General features: G+C 47.6%; 1 protein-coding gene across 4 annotated transcripts in view; it reads right to left on the reverse strand.

Annotated features, from left to right (window-relative positions):
- The window catches only part of CHKB (choline kinase beta), a 461,430-nt gene that overhangs the window by 232,415 nt on the left and 208,534 nt on the right, over positions 1-20,481 (reverse strand). The window lies entirely within an intron of this gene.

Below are 20,481 nucleotides of genomic sequence, written 5' to 3' on the forward strand. Positions count from 1 at the left end.
CGACTAGGCTCAGGCTCTTGATCTGTTGAATCGTCCTCCCAACTGTCGTCCGAAGCCCCATCGTTTCCGCATCTTTCTCTTTCCAGTAATTCCTCCTCGGAATACTCTGGCTCGTACTGGTAGGGCATTAATGTTGCCATTGTGTGGTAAACAAAAATAATTTATGGCGATGGTATCTGTTCGCACGGGCTACAAGCAACAAAGGTAGCTGAGCACCGAAACGAGTCACAGAATACTCAAAGAAGTACAGTGAGAGGAATGGAATAGTAAATCTGCTGTTGTGTGTTGTGAAACGGACTGTTTATACTTATTGAGGAAAGAGGCGCCCTGCCATTTCCATGGTGGCACATCATTAGCTGAAGCGCAGAGAATGTTAACACGAGATGTGCTTTGGCATTGTGAAATGGGTGGTACGAGTCTAGTGATGTCAGGCTCAGGGGCAGGGGGATATGATTTAGTGCCGCAAAGGCAGTCCACCCAGGGCGATGCATCAAAAGATTATCGCAAGAGGGCCGCGCACTGCTGCCTGATTTCGCTTGTGTTCAAAAGACGAAAACTCTGGTAAGGTGCATAGGAAATGTTTGTACGATCGATCAACGTATGCTTAAAAACACATGGCCGAACCATAGGGACAATAATATTTCTGACTGAACCATTCCTTTAAATAAGGTGTAACCAGCATATAATAGGAAAGAAAGGCAGATTAGTTATGAACAGTGACAGAAAGTTATCTTTAGATTAGACAAGTAATTCTAAGTGAGGATCTCCCCCCCCCACATGGGCAACCTGTAACTGAAAAGTTAGGGAGTAATTTATGTTGTCTTTTACAGCCCAGTCCAATATTGTTCAATAACGTTTGCGCTTTCTTTACAAGGTTCTACCACCCCAAAGTACCCGAGAGGCCACAGGAGAACAGGATCCAAGGTGAATCGGGGACCCCTGGACGACTCCTGGGGCTAGAAGATGCTCTTCCTCGTCACAGTACCTTTGGTGCCTTGGCAGGCAAAGTAGCAGAGTTTCTTGGTTTTACTCGACAATTTCCTCAAAGGATGGACCCCCTTTGGAAGAAGCAGCCACTGGGATGCGGAGTCCAAGAACAAAAAGGAACCAAAGTCTCTCAGAATGGCAGCAGTTTGGCTCTTCGCTGTGCTCTGCTTTGGTCGACGATTTCTTTGACTGTAGAAGTCCTGTAAAGAAGAAACTTGCTGTGGTCTCCTTAAAGGCTTGGTGGATGAAGATAAGACTGGGACCCTTCGATGACTTCTGGCGGTGACAGGTGCATAGGTCACTTTTGATGTCAGGTTTCGGAATATCGCGGTTGTTCGACTTGCGGTTGTTTGGTGCTGCAGCCACAACACAGACCTCTGGACGGCTTCTGGTGACCTGGACTCGACCACTGGAATAGACCACAGAACCTTCACCAAGTCTGGATCCTCGGGACGACTTTGGTAGCTTCTGGTGGCGGGACACCCATTGGCGGACCTTTCACAGCACTCCATGACTCTGGGCTCTCTCCGGTGGTAAAAGGTGGTCAGTGGGGACTGCAAGGATGTCCTTTAAAATGTTCTTAGGCAGTTTGGAACGTTTGCAGCTCCGGGTGTCCAGCAGCACTATGCCAGTGTACCCCCTCTTCTGGGTGGTGAACAGCAACGGCTTCTAGCGATCACGAAACGCACCTCTGGACCCTGGCCGACACCAATTGACTTCTCTGTCTCGAGATGTCCGGCGCTCCTCTTCTGGACTTCAGAGACCGCTTCTCCATACGGCAGGCACACAGGACTGACTTCCAGGATACTTTGATGAAGAGTAGCAGTTTTGCACAATGATTGGTAAGTGAGGTCCCCAGATATACACATCTGTCCCTCATTCACTCTGGCTGAGCCAGGCTCAGTCAGCCAATGACGCAGTAGGGCATTCATGCAGGCAGGCAGCCAATCAGGCTCATAGGCATTCATGCCATTCACTCCACCTATAACAAAAGATGTGGATTGGGGCAAGTACCCAGCCTTTCAGCACACTACACTGCATTCATGCCAGTTTCAGGCAGGGCTGTCTCATTCCTTGTGTCACACATACAGAAAGCAGACACCCATAAAAGAGAATGCGAGTTTGCTTCAGTCTCCATTCACACAGGTCCCTCCTCTAGGGTGTACCTACAACACACAACACCTGGGAAGGCTCCTGTCAGTCGGACAGGAGGCAGCCCCAGAGCCATATATGGTATTTCCATGGGGAAAGGGAACAGACATATATGGTGTTTCCACCCACTAGCCATTCAGGAGGAAGGGACAGAGTCAGGACTTTCCAGACTTTGGGAAACAAGGTAAAAGGCAACAGAAACCAAGAGGCCACACAGGACATTTTGCCTTCTGTCAGGAATCCACTGATTCCTATGGAGGATACTCAGTGCCACTATCAAGTCAACATGTAGCTGCCACCTGCCTATACTGTGCTCTGTGGGCCAAACAAGTGCCCAAAAACGCACATTAGGGTTACAAGGGTGTACTCCCACCCATGGGTGCCATAAGGGTATCAAATGGGTGATGTTCACCAAAAGATAAGAAAGAAGAGCTGCACTGCCAGAGGTCAAAGCGGGACCTTAGTGGCAGAAAACAGAAAACAAACACAGAGAAGTGGTATGACAAGGACAGGAGGCCCTATCCCTCCATATGACATTTCCAGCATCACACATGTCTAAAAAATGACTGCTTAAGGAGGTTGTCCTTCATGGACCACCATTGTTGGTCTCCTTCTGGACATTCTCTCCGAAACCAGTAGAAGGTCTGAAGTTCGTCCCTGAAACTGTGACCATTGTGAGCTCAAGAGCCACTGAAGCAACCTCATGCAGAGACAGGCTTCTTGCACTACTAAGATGCATGATGTCATTCGACCCAGCAAGCGCAGCAGAAAAGCTGGGTCTGGAACGGTTGAGTGAGGTCGAAAAATCTGGACCATCTTGAAGATGTTCGCCACTCTGTCCTCAGATGGGGGAACCTCGACCCAATCGAGTGTTCAAGGTCATACCAATAAATATAAGGGAATGGGACAGCAAAACCGGAGACTTCTGGAAGTTAAGGGAGAAGCCAAGCTGTGCAATAGGCTGCACATCCGGTATGGGTGTGCCAACGCTAGAGCTGGTGAGTGTGCACGGACGAGCCAGTAGTCTATGGAGTGAAAGACATAAATCCCTTCGCGCCTGAAGGAAGCCACCACTGCTGCTAGCAGCTTGGTGAAAACCCTGGTTGCAGAAGAAAGGCTGAAAAGTAAGACTAGCCAGTCGTTCACATTCACTGCTGGACCAGGACCATAGGTCAGGTGACCAACGTCCAAAGATGGAATGGTGTGTCCCTTTGCCACAATCTTGTTGCGTCTTACTGCAGACTCCCTGCCGGCTTTATCAAGCAAGCAGTGGAATTCATTTGGGCCGATGGTGCCAGAGCCATGGCTGTTGGCATGGAGGCCTGGTCCACCGGCACCATGGCGAAGATGTCTAGCATCTTCATTTTGCATGCTTCCCATTCCTCTGGAGTACAGAATTGGGCAGGGAAAGGTACCTAGAGGGCTTTGTCCTCAAGGCCATTCTTGGGGTGGTAGCTCCGCTTCTTCTAAGATGAAGAAGAGTTATGCCGCGAAGAACCACCAGACCATCTCTACCTCTTGCAGTACTTTCTTGTTTTTATCAGTCATAGAGTCAGTCAGTCAAATCACTTATTCAGGACAAAGCCATAAAAGTACACATTAAAAAACAATTTCAGATACATACATAAGACGAGTTGATCCATAATACAAAGATAAAATACACAAAGCACGGAATTCCAAGATGGCTGCCGTCTAAGATAGACACACTCCTCCGAGAGGGAGATTTAACGCAGACAGCAGCAGCCCTCTGAAGCCCCTAAGCGAGTCTCCAAACACAGAAGTGGAGGAAAATGGACACTCTCACAGCTGGATTCAGGAGAAGCTTGCCGCGGGCACCGGAGCGCAGCGGTAACCAAGCCGCACCAAGGAACCCACACAGATCAGCCACCAGGGCCAAAAGCCGTTCCCCTGGCCGTTGTGGGTGGCCGGGTTGGGGGGGAAGGAGAAGTGCACAATCCTAGGGACGGGGCGGGCGGCGAGACCCGCTGCGACCCCATCAGCAGCCCCCTCACCCTGCGGCTACCTGCCCTGACGCTGCTGCAGGCGTTGGCTCCCCCTCCCCGCCTTGGAGTGTGGCGCGGCAGCCGGGGGGACCCCCGAGGAGGCAGACATCGTCCGGCGGTTGGCCGGCCTCCGCTGGCCCAGGCCCCGCAACCCCCTCACCCCCCGGCGGCCGTTGCCGCTGGGCACCGACTGAGGCAGGAGGCAGTGGCTGGAGGGGGACGCGGACCGGGGCCGTGAGGGTAGACTGATGCCACTGCCGGTGCGCGCACGGCCCCCTGGAGCTACGAGGAGAGGAGCATCGCAGCCAAACTCTCGGTCCGGCTGGCAAGTAAGGAGGTGTGGGGGGGACAAAAAGCCTCTAACTCCGTCTCCCGGCCGCATATTGGAGGGCCCAGGGACCCCCCCTCACCACCTGGCATGGACTAAGCCTGATCGGGCCCCCCACCCCCGACGAGTTGGACAGCCCCAAAAGGTTGCATTTGGTGGAGGCTGCAGCTTCGCCCAGCTGGGGGCTCCCCCACCCTACCACGACAAGCAGGTGACTGCAGGCCCGACCCAGAGGCTGCGGTGGGGGTCTGACCCCGGCGCTTCCCCACACAAGTGCCACAAACCACGTGCAGCCAGACCGGACCAGCAGAACAGGAATCGGGGGGGGGAGGGGAGGGGTCAGCCGTCCTCGCGGCATCCCCCCGGCCCAGGACGCCTCACACGGTGAGCCCGCATCGCCACGAACAGTGGGGGACGACCGGCCTCCCGGGGTGATCCACATCCCCAGGCAACCAAACAGGGCCACCACCCACCCCCCTAGGGTCAGAGCCCCCCCCCCCCGGGACAAAACAGAAGTAAAGAGCACAGGAACATCCTAGGAGGAATCCACCCAATACTTTACGGACCTCATAATTGCAGTGGTGGCCAGGTACCCTCCTAGGAAGCAGCCCGGAGGGGACCCTGCAGGGGGTCAGAACAGAATCCCCCCCTCCCCCAAGAGCTAACACAGCCCCGGTGATAGGCAGGGGGGTACAGTCAATGCCCAACAAGAGCCTAACACAATCTTCATCAGACCAACGCCCGGGGGTGGTGATGCGGGACTGAGGCGAGCAACCTCAGGATACCATTAAAAGAGGCCTTAGAACAACCGGGCAGGCTCACGCAGGGAGCCATCTGCAACACGGATACGACAGGGGGAGCCCGACGACCAAGGCGCACTGGTTTAAACAAGACAGCTCCAACAGCAGGGCGGCAGGTGCCCACGGGGGAAATCACCCAAGCCTGACAAAGGACAAACCAAACCCAGAAGCACCAAGAGGAAGACCCCTGGAGCTGGCACTGTCACCCCAACATTAAAGGTACCCCTCGGAGAGCACATGTGAAAGGAGCCGGGCCCGCGGTAGGTGTCGGGGCAACCATAAAACAGGATCCTTCCCACAACACCCATATCAAACCAGTGGCGCTGCCAAAACTTGCAACTCTAATAGAACCGCCAAGGTCGCCCCCTCCCCCGGGGAAAAACCAATGCCAAGAACCAAGTCCAGAGACGCCCCGTGCAGAACCCGAAACACACAGCTGGAACATTGCTGGAGACAGTACCGGACCAAAGAGCCCCAGAGCAAGACAATAGGGGAGCGCGGCCCTCAGCAGCTTGCGGACACCCCCACGAAGATGGCACTGAACAAAGAAGACCTCAAAGAATACCTCCAGGGAATGGACACCCAGATGATGGAAGCCCTCCAGGGCCAACTAAAGGCAATAAGGGAGGAACTTCACTCTTCAATACAGGAAGTAAAAAAGGACATTACAGACTTAGGTGAGAGAGTAGCAGGACTCTCAGAAATCGCTGAAGACTCAAAACAATCCAGCGTGCTACTGGAACAGATTGCAAGGGCCACGCACAATTTAGAACTTCAAGCAGAGGATCTGGAGAACAGATCCCGGAGATCTAACATACGAGTTAAGGGCCTGCCTGATTCAATTGGTGACAAAGACCTGAAAGAGACAATGCAGTTGTGCTTCAGTAGCCTCCTAACGGACGTCCAACCAGAGGACATACAGGTCGATAGAGTGCACAGAGTAGGTCCCCCCAAAAAAGAGCCGGGAGCCAGGCCTAGGGATGTCCTACTGGCGATGACATCCTACATGATGAAGGAGGAAATCCTCCGAGCAGCAAGAAACTCACAACCGGTCACCATCAATCAGGCCCAGGTCCAGCTGTACCAAGACTTGGCCCTTTCGACTTTACATAAAAGACTAATGGCCCCGGTCACAAAGGCGCTAAGGTCCAAGGGAATCTCCTACAGGTGGACATATCCCTTTGGCCTGCAGTTCCCCTGCGAGGGCAAACAACAGCAAATTGCCACTTGCGAGGAAGGAGTTACGCTCCTACGCCTGGAAGAAGAGGAGCAGCTCCCAGACTCAATCCTGCCCGCAGCCTTAGAAGCGGAAACCTCAGACAATGGGAATGCACTTCGACCCCCACTAAGAAGCAAGGCGCGGAGGGGAAAGGGAGAAGACAGCTACCGAAATAACTACGGTCGCTTGGAAGGATAAAGCTATGTAGTACTGGGTAAAGCGGAGCATGCCTCTGGGGCAATTGAAGGACAATTGCAATAAATATCTCAGGAGACAACACTACCCTCGGACGGAGCGAGGAGGTAAACCATTTTGGAATCAATGCAGGACAGACACAGGTCCTGGCGGAGCACAAGTGGGAGGAGAGGTGATACCCAACGCCCCAAAAAGGGCGCAGAGAAAGTTTCGTGGAACTTTGTTCTGAAGGGCACTAGGGGGTTGGGGGGTGGCATCCGGGGGGAGGGAAGAAAAGTTGCAAAGTTATTTAAATTTGAGGAATGGCATGGATCAGTATAGACCAAGGGAAAGGGAGGATCGGGGGGGGGGGGGAACAAATCAGAAGGCAAAGAATCACCGTCATAATTCAGATGGCTGAAATGAATATTGTCTTGCTCAATGTGCAAGGCCTCAATTCGCCAGTCAAACGCCGTTCTATCCTGACGAGATTCATAGGCATGCAGGCTTCAATAGCTTTCCTGCAGGAAACGCACCTCCTCCCTGAAGACGAGGGAAGACTGAAACATAGGGCGTTCCCCCGCCAATACTTCGCTTTTGGGGTGAGGAAGACCAAAGGGGTTGCCATACTAGTCGGGGCCAATCTGATCTTTAAAAAACGGCCGATATAGAGGGACCCGGAAGGGAGATACTTAATCCTTAAAGGGATGATACAAGATCAATTATATACATTAATTGCAATTTACACCCCGAACGAGCGACAAGACTTATTCCTGAGAGAAGTGCTGAAAACTCTGGGGGGCTGGTGTGAGGGTCAAACAATAATGGGTGCCGACTTTAACTGTGTCATGGACCCCGCCCTTGGACAAAACCCTTCCACCCACAGCAGCAGACGCAAGAAATAGGCAGGCGTTGGGCAAACTCTTTAGGGACCTGGGAGTTATAGAAACATGGAGGTTCTTCTATATGTGTCGGACCATGCCCCAGTCTTGATACAAATGGAGATGGCCCGGTCCATCTATAAGAGCCATAGGCCATGGAGACTGAACAAAATGATCTTGAAAGACCTGGCCGTTAGGGCGCACATGGAAGAGAAGATCCAGAACTACTTCCAGGAGAATGATAACGGCGAGACAAACTGGGGGGTAATTTGGGACGCCGGGAAGGCAGTGATCCGGGGCGAATTTATCTCACGAACGTCAGCATACATGAGGGAAAGGGAACTCATTAAAAATAACCTAGAAGCAGCACTAAAGGCAGCAGAAACTCAACACAAAGCTAGGCAATCCCAAAAAACACTAGTAGTCAGGAAGGCAAGAGCCCAACTAGAGGCACACGTAGCGGAACGCACAGCACAAGCACTAATTAACACCAAACAGACATACTATGTCCAGGGGGGCAAAGCAAATCGTTTCCTGACGGCTAAACTCCATAAACAAGACTCCCGCAATCACATAGTACAATTAAAGAACCAAAAAGGGGAGTTGTGCACTACGGAGAGGGGTAAACTCGAGATAATGGAAAAATTCCACCAGGGACTGTTAAAAAGGGAGCACCTAGACCATCCGGCACAAAGAATATATCTCGAGGATCACTCTCCCCTAGATCACAGGAGGATAACGACGCCCTGCAGGCCCCCATATCATCACAAGAAATTAGCAATGCCATTACAGCATTGCCCCGCAACAAAGCCCCAGGCCCAGATGGACTGGGGAGTGGATACTACAAAACATTCCGCAGCCAACTGCTCGGCCCCCTAACACTCTTGTTTAACCACATAAAAGAGTGTGGAACAGTCACGCCGATATGGGAGATTCCACCACTATCCTAATACTTAAACCCGGAAAAGACCCCACAGATTGCGCCAGTTACCGGCCGATCTCCCTACTTAACACTAACGCTAACCTCTATGCTAAGGTTCACGCAACCAGACTTGCTGAGGTCCTGCCCAAAATAATCCACCCTGACCAAGCGGGGTTCATAAAAGGGAGACACACACAAGACAACATTAGGCGGGCAGTAGATATACTGTACCTCGGAAGTAGGACAGAGCAAAGGTTCTTCATAGCTGCTCTAGACGCTAGGAGAGCATTCGACAGCCTAGATTGGAAATATCTGGAACTGGTGCTGCGGAAGTATGGATGTGACCCCAGCTTCAGCAAAATGGTACTGGCAAATTTTCGCCTCCCAAGCACGACATTCATGGTTAATGGGAGCCCCACGGCCAAAATTAAAATAAACAGAGGGAATAGACAGGGCTGCCCACTCTCACCCTCAATCTTCGCCATGGCGAAGGAACCCATTGCTGAAATAATAAGACAAGACCCTGACATACAGGGGGTTAAATGCGGGAGGAGCATACATAAAATAGCACTGTATGCAGACGATATAATGCTGTTCCTCAGGGACCCTAAGAATACACTACCAAGAGCACTAGATACCCAAAATAATTTGCCACGATATCTGGCTTCAGCATAAACGTCACCAAATCTAAGGCTCTGAACATTACAGAGAGGGAAGAAGTGGCGAAAGACCTGGGGTCCAGATACCCACTAACATGGGAAAAAGAATCAATAGAATATCTGGGGATCCAATTAACAAAGAATCATAAAAATCTCTACGGGGCGAATATACCTCCATTGTTAAAACAACTGAGGGAGGACCTGCACAAGTGGGACGCTCAGGAGCTATCCTGGTTCGCACGTATCGCGGCACTCAAAATGACCATGTTACCATGCCTATTATACACAGTAAGCTTGCTTCCAATAGAGGTTCCCACCAAAATAAGCAAAGCACTACAGGGCGACCTGACTTCCTTTATATGGCACAAGGGGAAAGCTAGAATACAACGAAATATCCTAACGAGGCCACCACACCTGGGAGGCCTGGGGGTCCCGGACGTGGAGAGATACGCCCCGGCTGCACAAATAGAACCAATGTTGGCCTGGAAGAGAGAGGACATATCAAAGGGATGGGTGGGAGTTGAACAGGGAGGGACCATGATCCCACTGGGTGCCTTGCACGGTCTGCGGAAGGGCGACAGGGAGGCAGAGGGGCGACTATTAGAAGCAACCAAGATTTTGCTGAAAGGTTGGGACCGGGCATTGAAAAGATGGATCACCCCCCCATGGATAGGCCCCTACACCTCAATGGCGCATAACCAAAGCTTTACACAGGACAAACGGCCCCGGTTCTGGCAGAACTGGGGACAGGAGCAATCATTGTATTTGAAGGACTTCTTCCGGGAGGGAAACCCGCTACTCTTCGAAGAGTGCAAACAGAAATTTGGAGTAGGAGAAACAGACAGATATGCCTACATCTAGATCCGGCACTGGATAACACATAGGGAAACGAAGAAAGCAGCCACAAGGGATCCGGTGGGTCTGGAACTAAAGCTACACGAAGGGGACGAAGCGGGCGCAGTCTCCAAACTATACAAGCTGCTGGACAAAGCTCAAGCTAATGACACCTTTCCATATATGGACAATTGGGCGAAAGACATAGGCGAACCCATTACTGAGGAGGAATGGTCCCAAATATGGACAAGGGCACGAAAAGTCTCCACATGCACAGCTGTCAGAGAAACCGCACATATCATTTGCTTTAGGTGGTATTTGACCCCCCACAGACTGCATAAAATGAACCCCAATTATCCTACCACATGCTGGAGAAACTGCAGAGGCAATGGAGATCTATACCATATGTGGTGGTCCTGCCCGAAGGCGGCAATGTACTGGAAGGAAATCCTGGGCCACATAAAGGATACCACAGGGAATCAGCTGCCAGCAGCACCTAAAGCTATACTCCTGGACACAACGGTGAAAGACCTATACACGGCAACAAGAAACAATGCAACGCTTATCACCCATCTGTTAATGGCAGCAAAGATGACCCTGGCACAAGCATGGAAAAACCCTGAAGGCCCAATAACAGCATGTTGGTGGGTAAAGACCTGGGACGTAATGGCCATGGAGAAGTTAGGGGCCCTGAGGGACGGCCAGTACCTGAAATTCCGAGCCATCTGCGACCCCTTCCTCGATCATGTCAGACAGAGAAGCATACTTCTTCAGGCCAAACCTGCTAAGAGCAATTCACAATTGAACACGGACAAACCAAGCACACGACCCACGACGCTACGCAGAGGTTCCCCACTCAGAACACAATAATCCTAACTGACGGCAGAAGAACTGATCCATGCCAATGGGGAGCCGGGAGGGGGGAGGGAGACAGGGGAGGGGTTGTTGAATGGTTGCAGTTAAAGTTAAGTTATTACTTGAAGCAATACCAATATTGTAATTCTTAAGGTTGATATGTGGCCGCAATAATCGACTCGCACTAAGATACACCACTGGCCTAGATAATATCTGAATATGATTTTTTTTTTTCTTCTTCTTCTCTTCCTTTTTTCTTTATTTATTTTACCTCTCCTCAGTTTAAAGAGCTACAGGAGGTTAAGCTACTCTATTCTACTTCCAGAGGAAGCTTAAGATACTTAGAAACCTGATGAATTACAAAATGGTAAATGAAATGTTGATGTTTGATAAAGACACCAATTGTTGAATCATTTATAGTGACAAATGATGAACTTACCCACTCACAAAAGTTACTGAATTTGCTACGGCTAATGAATTGTAGACAATACCAAACTAAATTGTGGATGCATAGAATTGAGATGAACAATGTTGTCACTTAAAATGGCTTCTGATGAATTCAATGTTTTATCAATATTTCAATAAAAATATTCACAAAAAAATACACAAAGCACAATATTGATCAATTTTCAAAAGACTAAAACATTGCATATCTAAAAGCACGACTAACACTTGGTAATGCACAGGAAGGAAGAGGCATAAAAACTTGCAGCCCCATAATTACGTAGTTAGAAACATTGAGCCACCCTTCTCAGAATTTACTAGAGCGTACACAAGAACACTCGCTATTGTTCCTGGCAGATTTTACTCATGAGCTACAATAAGACTCCATTTGCTCCTTCATTCTTAGAAGTAAAGCACAGTGAATAAATGTAACAACCCAGCAGACAATATTTAAATCCTCTGTGCTTTTACTTAATCTCAACGCCTCCAATACCATCAGATCTCGCGGATCTTAGAAAAGGTACCAGGTAGAGACACCGTAAGGCACTCAAATTTTGGACAAAAAAAAAAAAGAGGAAATGGATAGTGGTCTCATCACTAATTCCACAAAGAGGATAAACACCCATATTGTTGACCACGATTTAACAAAAGAAGACAACCTAAGAGTGCCCATCCGAAAATTGAGGTATAGCGTACGAGCAAACGGGGGGGAGGGGGCTGGCAAAATGCAAGTACCTCTCAAACCCAAACTCCCTCTTGTTCTCCAAATAAGTAGGGCCAAACTTCAGGCGTTCACAATCCTCCACCATACTTTACAAACAACGGTCTTCACACAACCAGTCTTTGCCTAAGTAATGAGAGCCGGTTGCTTCCAGAGGTCACATAGCCATAGATCATATAGGGTGGTCTTGATATATGCTACCCATGGTAAGCACATTCCACCTTCCAGACTCATCAAATTGACTAAAGCATTATGGTATGAAAATAAATCAGGAATATACCATAACCGTAGCCAAAACACCAGAGGTGTTAGATAGGCAGTATGACCTATGGTGCATAAGTCAACTTCAAGATGAGTTGGCATAGTCGGACCCCCTTGAAATAAGATAAGAACATCTTTAAGACATTTATACTCAATTCTGTCTACTCTTACAGTGTTTGCTTTGACCCAAAGTTCTGCCCCAGAAGTAGGTGCTTGTTTCTTATACACTTCCACAGCTGGGGAAATAGGTCCCTTTCTATGCTGATTAAAGAACCCCTGTACAGCACCGCTATACTTTAGCAGTGTAGTACAGGATTTATTCAACTGTGCGGTCCAAAACCCACTCTCGTCAAAATGAATTGCCAAATAATCAGAAAACTTGAACTGTTCAAGTCTGCAATTAGCTACCCTTATATCAATTGTTTGTTTCACGAACCCAGGCTTGAAGATCATCATTTTAGTTTTGTCTATATTTAGGATCAGTTCTAGCTCTCCACATTTCCCAATAAATGACAACAGAGTAATTCTAAGCCCATGTGGGGAGGTGGACAATAATATGGCATTGTCTGCAAAAAAATGTGCAGGACATTTCTGACCCCATCCTCGGTGGGTTCAAACATGCTTCATGCAGAGTTAAAATAAGCTCCTCAATAAAAATACAAAACAATAGTGGGGCAAAGAAACTCACCCCCTTAGTGACATTACATTGGAGTGTAACCTCGCCCGCTAACCCACTAAGAACAACTGCCTCGTTCTTTAATTATTGGATAGGCGTAATAAGGCAATACGGCATATTCCGCTTACCCAAGACCCACCATAACAAGTCCCGAGGTACACCATTAAGATCAACAAAGACAATACAATTTAACTTTGCGTAGGACAGTATACATCTGGATAATCGTAAGTAGGCAAAAACCTTGATCCCCTTTTGTAATCCCACCTGTAGGGGCTAATGATATTATCTTCGACCCATGCCTGCACATGTTTTAGGATAACATTTGAGAAAGGTTTGCTAGAGCTATCCAAAGTGAAATTGGCCTATAATTTGTTGGATGTTCTCTCCATCCCTTTTTGTATACAAGCACAATTTCAGCATCACGGCAAAAATCCGGCACAGTATTCAGGTTAATACATGCCGGTAATAACTTCCACAATACTGGTCCCCAAATAGATGGTTTATCCTTGAGCAGGTCAATGCACACCCGATCAGGGCCTGTAGCCTTTGCGGCCTTCTGAGATCTAATGGCGGAAATGATTTCATCCAGCTCTAGTGTCAATCTACCTCCCTCAGATTTAACATCTACCTTCTTTATAAGACCCAAATCCTCTTCTTCACCATGTAATCCAGAGAAATGGTTCTACCACGCAACAGGAGTACACTGTAAAATCGCTTCTTCTTTAACTTCCACTCCTGAAACTAATTTACATAAGGTAGAACTGTCCCTATTATCAAATGCATCGGCAAGGCATTCCCATTTTTTTATTTTTAAAAAGCATCTTTTTAGATTTAATTATACTTTTATACTGTGCTCTATTTTTCCGCAGCAGTATTTGGTCCATGGGTAAACCCACAGTAAGACTATCAAAAATAGTTTACCTGGCTAAATTGCATTCCTCATCACACCATTGTACAGTGACAGTAGTATGTTGCTTTACAATAAGATCAGGAAAAGTAACATAGGCATGTATTGTTGCAACTGCTTTTCCAAACTCATCGAGGATCGCTTACTCTTGGACATCCTCTCCACAAATCAATTCGATATGAGACAAAACACCTCATAGATGTCTAATTTAACATCCCACTCCACCAGTTTTGCCTACTTCACAGCTTTACGCACATGTTCAACAACATTTCATAATTAAGGGGGGTTCTGGGAGTTTCTCTCCATCGGCCTATATCCCGGGATTGAGTCTCAACCAGAGTATTTAGCTCACCATTCTTTCACAGAAGAGAAATGTCCACTATATATCAGTCTTTGTCCTGCCCAAGGGCAGTCTAGCACCGAAATGCCAGCCAATTCTCTTCTGAACAAGAGTACCAACAGGAACCCCAGACACCTGTTTCGGCCTGGTTGGGCCCCATCAGTGAGGTGGAGCTGTGCCTCTCTAAGAACAGTGAGCAAGGGTTCCACGTCTGGATTACACTAGTAACTTGGTCCACGGCGGGCAACCTCTAACAGGTACGCTAATCACCTTTCTCATAGTGGAGGAAGGTGAAAGGTTTTGCTTCACGTTCTCCAAGTGCCTTTGCGTGCATTGATTGGCATGACTTTACTTTACCAAGACAGTAAAAGCATTTGCTGTGCGGGTCTGATACGGACATCCGACGCCCGCAATCTGTGCAGGGTTTGGACCCCGAAGACCTTGTCTGTTTCGGCATTGTGATGAATTTGAGAGACATAACAAATTCGGTAATGAATAAAACTAAGCAGTGTTTCGAGTCGTGAGCATAGTGTGTGGAAAAATGAAACTGAGGTCACCGGGGGCAGCGTCTGTATATATACGTGTCCAGACGTCACACGGCGCATAGAAGCGTTGGGCAGAGCCGACGCAGATCCACACTGTGCCCCCAGCGGCAGAAAAGTTTCCAAAGAGCATCTGGTGCTGGAGGCTCAATATAGATGAGGAATCCGTGGGTGGAAGGAGTCCATTAGCATGAAGAAAACTTTCATAGCTAGACGAAGGTACCTTCCATATCCGGAGTAAAGGGGAAGAGGGCTTGAGGAAAAGGCTAGACATTTCTTTGAAAACAGGTATTAGCAGACATCACATTTCTGATTTGGAGTGCAGGATAGTCAAACCTAAATGGCCATTAAGTCATAAAGAGCGTGAAGTACAAGTGGGTGGCTGATTGCAGCACACTGAAAAGGGGGGCCTGTTTGGTTGGCTTGGAATCGTGCAGGTTGAATGCTTATTTTAATTAAACATTATTACTAAATGATCAGCTTTGTGGTACCATTTTTCATCTTCAAACTACTGAAACGAATACTGCTATGTCAGGGGAGTACTCCCTGCCAGAAGAAAATGAAAAAACAAAGTAGTGACAGAAGCATATCCAAAGTTGAAAATGCTTGGACAAGCACATGGCCAGCTGATTGCTAACCAGTAGATGAGAGGAGATCATTTGAGATACAGATATACTTGGAGAGCACTGGAAATTGTTTGCTTCCGTTGCTATATTTATCCTGACGTTTCTGGCAATATACATCTAAAGCAATCTGGATAATGGAGATCTGTAGCATATCGCGTAAGGGTGTAGAATTCAAGTGCAGTTGGAAAATGCAGCCCAGAGATTCCAGAGGGCCTTGTGAAAAACCAGAGTGTGTTTCACAGCCTAGTCCCAGGGGATCTCGTACTCAGGTGGCCAGGGAAGGGCCATCACTTTTGGATCCCGACCCTGGGGGTGGACAAGCGAGGGAAGATCTCATGGGTAGGGGGTCCTCGGGGAGTGGGGGTGAAGCACCTGATGGTGAGACATGGTATTCCCCTTTTTTCCCTAACCCATCTAACCCCTAATTCATGCTTACTTTATGGGAAACTGCAACTCACATAATTCCTCCCCACTTCACTTGAACAAACTACTGAGATGAGGAAGATGAGGAATAAGGCCAGGAGGATTACCTCAACTGACTTGAAATGGCTCTGTCCCGCTAATGAGATCAGGCAGAGACAGGCACGTAATCCAAATCACATACACCTGCCACTTGCCACTGCCACTTGCTCACACTCCCTGTCAGGATAAAAGGTGGCGTGCACAGACTGTGAGCGGGCTGGGTGCAAAAAGGAAAGGCTCATTTGGGGCTCATGCAAACCAGGCTATGGAAGTTGGAAGGCCAAGGGGCCGATCGGCTGCGGCGGAGAACGAGAGAGAGCCAGGTGCGAACTAAATCTTTTTAGGAAGCCGTAAGCGTTTCACGACCGAAAACGAGTGAGCGAAAAAGAGAAGATAAAGACCCCGTTGGACAACGCGTACACAAATGAAAAACGCAATCAACGTACCAATGTGCAGCCCGATGGGACAGGGAACCACACAAGAAACAACAAAGAAGAACAGATGGGCAACAGGTCTCACACCGGATCTCATCATGAACGCCCAGAGATCTTAATGAATAGACGCGACAGGCATCAGGAACAAACGAAAGATATAAGTCAACCAAAAGGTCCCTGGAAATGGCTTATGTCAAACTGGTCGAAAAAAGATGACAAATAGCAACGACCAGGGTTAGCTTACCGCAAGGATTCCATCTCTAACACCATTGACAAAAGCAGCGAGCTACCCGACAAGAAATCCTACACCCTGGGCTCATGGAACACGAGAGGCCATAGTCACCTCACTATACCAGGAGATGTCGATCTCGGCTCATATGACATTCTGTGCCTTCAAGAGACCTGGCTCGTTCACCAACCAGTTCTGGATGGTTTTACTGTCCTGCTCTCCCCTGCAGTCAAAGGCCTACTAGGCAGACCATCATCAGGTCTGCTTACTGCAATAAAAACAGGCACGGGACTGACTGAACCGAAAAAATGGAAACAGGCCTACGAAATGCTAGTCATCGTGACTTCGCAAATTCAGGAAAAGGCAATAATGAAAAATGGCTTCCAGAACACAGTGGCTATACTTAATTGTTACTGGAACCCCCAGCGAATGTCGACCAAAACCTTCTGTGATAACATCTCGGAAACCATTGACCAGCTGTACACGGAATTTGAAAGAATTGAACTTATAATATGCGGCGACCTAAATGCTAAGTGCACAGAGCCGCTCTGTGAAAACAAAGGTCGCTGCCCAAAGTGGGGAGGGTGTAGAGTCCTCCATCAAAAGAGGAAAAGCCTGGAATGAAGTAATCTGCAAAAGAAATGTGCAAAATGTTGCATCATTATTCCCTAATCAAACGAACAGTCCAACATGGGAACGCAACGGGTCCAAAGCAACTTTGGACTATATTTTCATCTCCAATGGTCTTACTCTGGGACTGTCAAGCTTTAGGGTCCAAAACACGACCCACAGCGACCACAATATACTCAGTTGCACTTGGCATACTTCTACCATGATATCAAAAACGTACGACTGGAAGCTTGAGATAAATTTACAACAGACTCGGCTAAGGTTAACCGAAGAGGACATTGGAAAAATTTCCCAAGCCTGGGAAAAGAGAACAAGAGATGATACGAAGAACGAAAGGAAAGAAAGACCAAACTACCTGCCTCTACTCCTAACTTTCCAGGTGAAGGCCCCCAGGAATTCGAAGAAGCCTCTGGCAACCAAACATACGTATGACAAGATGGTGGTGGAAAAAAGAAAAGCTGGGCGTCGTCTCCTGAGAATTGCTAAGAAATCAAACAGTGAGCCTGATTGGGAAAACTGGCGCATGGAAATTAAAACCTACAAGAATTGGCGAAAACAACATCGAGCCATACAATATCAAAATGACGCCGAAGATATGATGCAAAATCTACAAACTAAAAAATCAAGCGAATTCTGGAAGCTGATCAAGGAGACAAATGGTACCCAGCTGGCTTCTATGTCCAATGCAGTAGCAGAAGAAACATGGGTTCAATATTTCACTGAAGAATTTCTGGGTCCCACCATCGATCCTCAATTGTCGAAGCAGAATCCGCTATCAGTGTGGGTGGATCTGTCCAATACTACGGACATCGAAGCAGCCATACGAAACTTGAAAAGATCAAGAGCACCAGGTCCCGATGGACTAACTAATACAGATTTAAAAATGTATCCCGAAAAGTGGGTAAAAACAACAAGTAAAATCTTCTTGGAATGTGGCAGAACGAATATGATCCCCGAATCATGGCAAAAAGCGGTGATTGTCCCAATTTATAAAAAGGGACCGAGACAAGAACCTATGAGCTACAGACCCATTGCTCTCCTGGACATTCTTGGCAAACTCTATTCAGCCAGTCTTCTGGTTCACTTTCGAACATGGTTAAAAGACAGCCCAGCGAATGACCTACTTCAAACAGGTTTTCAAAAAAACGGCTGTACTACCATCAATCTCATAATCCTAAACATCTTGAAGGCTAAAGTCAAAGAGGGGTGGCCAAAGGTCTATCTAGCCTTTGTTGATCTCTCAAAGGCGTTCGATAAAATCGATAGACAAAGGCTATGGAGAAAGCTGCAAGTTTGGAAATGCCCCATTAAAATACTGGAACCCATAAAAGCACTCCATGCAAACACAAAGATCAGAATTAAACTAAACCACCAAGGCGCGCTCTCCAAGGAGATCAATGTCAACCGAGGAGTAAAACAGGGATGCCCCTTGGCCCCCGTGCTGTTCACAGCCTTCCTGGGAGACTACCAACACTCCGAAGAACAAATCCGCTCTTTTCCCCCCAAAATCGGGAAAATGGTGATTCCTCGATTACTGTATGCGGATGACATTATTGTGATCGACCAAACGAAGGTCGGCTTACAAAGAAAACTAGCCGACTTGGAGTCCTATATATCTGAAAATCTCTAACTCAATAAATCGAAAACAAAGGTTATGGTTTTGGAGAAAGTCCCTACCAAAAACACGAAGAATCTAAAGATCTACCTGGAGAAAACCGAAATCGAAATTGTAACCAGCTTTAAATATCTAGGGCTACAAATTGATAGCTCTGGAGTCGAAACGAGTCTCGTCAATCAAATATGGGAAAAGGTGAAAAGGTTAACAACCCAAACAAGAGCAGTGAATCGCAAATACGGCAAATTTTCTCTCATTCCAGCAATAACTTTCTACAATACTAAAGTAATTCCAGCTTTGATCTATGGAACGGAATCCGCCTTATATCTCAAATGTAATATCTGGAGCAAAATTGAAGGACAGCTCTGGAAATCAGTACTAGGTCTTCCCAAATTCACTGCCATGTCGGCGATAAGGAGGGAGCTGGGGCTCATATCTTTGGCATCAAAGGTCGATCAGAGTGCCTTACGTCTCTATAGACGAATTATCATGTCAGACACCCTTCCTATCTACAACATCGTACGGGAAGAAATTGATGCATGCAAATGTGAAGCCTTGATTAAATGGGTCAAAGCCAGAAAAGATGACTTGAACAACATCGAATGCTCTGAGAAAGAGCTGAAAGAAAATCCAGAAAGAATCAACAAAAAAAAAATGGAACAATATGATTGGATCCTGACAATAGAACAAGCAACGGGGAACAAACTTTTGAAGCATCTCCCGCCTACTTTCAACAAAGGAAAAAAACCTTTGCAATACTGCGCTAAGTTCCCCAACAAGAATCTGAGAAATAGTGTTATGAGAGCAAGACTCAATCTGCTCCCTACTAGAGAGATTATAACAATCAGAAGATCGGGTCCCGAGAAAAGCTGTCGCTTATGTAAAAATGAGCAAACGCTCGAGACTCTAAAGCACTTAGTGATAGACTGCCCAAACACGATTGAAAGCAGAAAGCTATACCCCCCCTCTTTGGCTGAAGACTTGTGGATCTTCAAAACGGATGATCTGTGGTACAGATTAATCTCCGGCGAAAATAGACGATAGTCCCAAGCTCTGACAAAACTGATAGAACTAGTGTTCGCACAGATTAACAGCACTCGGCGAGAGGGCGATAACATTATGAATTCAGAAGCACACTAGCTCGGACTACCCTTCCTTTGCCTTTTGGAACTAATGGTTCCCGCCCTTGACGAAGGCCTGGCCAGCCCCGACTGGGGAGGTATTTATGTATTTATTTGTTAGCTCGACACCGGAGCTGCAAAGGTTTTGACAAAACTGAGTAAAGTTTAAAAAAAAAAAAAAAAAAGAAACCTTCAAGGTGCTCCCAGGCGGCCCGCTAGCCTCCCGGGTGACCGGCAGAGCTGGGGAGGAGCAGAGAGGGTGATGGTAAGGCCTTGACTGCTACGAGAAAAGTACTGAAGATACAAGCCCAATTAACACGACTGGCGAGTTATCGAACGCAAACAAAAGCATAGTTTGTGTTAAGAGGAAAAGGGGCATGTATCAAGAGATGAAGGTTGCGTGTGTGCCAATAAAACGCATAGTGAAGAGAACAGTGTTTTGATTGATTATACAAAGTAACAGAGTGGTCCTGCGAAGAGGAATCACACATTCAAAAGTCTCTGAAATGTTCAGAGTTATGGAAAGTGGGAAACAAAGGCAAGAAAGTAACCGCAATCCCGAACGAGAGTTGATAGAGTGAAAAGCCATTTATATGAACTTTGAAATCCGCCAAGAGGGCAAAAGTAAAGACATGAACTTTGAAAGAAGCCAAGAAGGT

Source organism: Ambystoma mexicanum, chromosome 12 (genome assembly GCF_040938575.1).
Source record: "Ambystoma mexicanum isolate Mex_15411 chromosome 12, UKY_AmexF1_1, whole genome shotgun sequence".
NCBI classification, from domain to species: domain Eukaryota; kingdom Metazoa; phylum Chordata; class Amphibia; order Caudata; family Ambystomatidae; genus Ambystoma; species Ambystoma mexicanum.